At 45.7% G+C, this 1,050-nt stretch overlaps 1 non-coding gene across 1 annotated transcript; it reads left to right on the top strand.

Moving 5' to 3' along the window:
- Positions 1-771: 771 nt before the first annotated feature.
- trnad-auc lies at positions 772-843 on the top strand. Its single transcript has one exon. It is a non-coding gene; the product is annotated as a tRNA-Asp (tRNA).
- Positions 844-1,050: the final 207 nt, after the last annotated feature.

Here is a 1,050-nt window from a genome sequence, read left to right as displayed (position 1 = left end):
AAATCAAATCAAACATTAGACTAAAAGTTATTCTAATTTGACAGTTTCCTTCCTGGTTCTGTTCTGCTTCTGTCTCGGTGTGCAAGTTATAACTTCATTTTTTACAAAGGTACATCTACAAGCGTGGCACGGTGTCTCGTTGGTAAAGCAGGGCCTTTCTGGGTGAGCTGCAAGCTCCCTCCGTGCACGAATGGGTTTTCTCTGGGTACTCCAGTTTCCTCCCATAAACCAAAAACAGGCATGTTAGGCTAATTGTTAACTCTAAATTGTACCTAGGTGTGAATGAGAGCATGAATGGCTGTTTGTCCTGTCTAGTCTCTATGTGGCCTTGTGATGGACTTGCAGCCTCTTGCACACACACAGTGACTGCTGGATATGGGCACCCATGACCCAAAAAAGAAGAAGCAGTAAAGGAAAGATGGATTGGTGGTCCTCTCCGCAGAATTGCAACCTTAACGTGGTGGAGGGGTTTGAGTGTCCCTGTGATCCTGGGGGCTGTTGACTGGGAGTTAGCCCCTTGAAGGGTATCCCATGTCAAATTAGCCTCAGGGGTGGGGTCAGACTAATAGCAATTCAAAAACTTTGATAAATGACAAAAGAAACATTGTTTTATTATACCAGGTTAAAAGGTACCAAGTAAATATCAAGTATCTTGTAATTAGGTGCCAGGTAAGTGCATGGTTTCAGTTCACTATCCACAATGTGGGCCTATCATATACAGTACAAATCACCTTTCCATCCACAGGCAAAGAAATGCAGCCTAACCCTGACTCCTCGTTAGTACAGTGGTCAGTATGCCCGCCTATCATGCGGGAGACCGGGGTTCGATTCCCCGACGAGGAAAATAACTGCAAAAGGAGGCTGAGATGGTGTAGAAGTAGGGCAGCTGACTTGGCAACAGAAAGTTGCAGGTTCAACTCTCTGCCATGCCCACGTCATGGTGTCCTTGAGCAAGACACAGAGTCCCTAATTGCTCTCCAGATGCTTACATAGCTACACAATGCTCCACCTGGGTGTATCTCATGTGGGATGGGTTAAATGCAGAGAACT

Source organism: Nematolebias whitei, chromosome 1 (assembly GCF_014905685.2).
Source record: "Nematolebias whitei isolate Nwh7 chromosome 1, NemWhi1, whole genome shotgun sequence".
Taxonomy (NCBI): domain Eukaryota; kingdom Metazoa; phylum Chordata; class Actinopteri; order Cyprinodontiformes; family Rivulidae; genus Nematolebias; species Nematolebias whitei.
The sequence above is the reverse complement of the archived record's forward strand: the minus strand, read 5'-3'. Positions and strand labels throughout refer to the sequence as shown.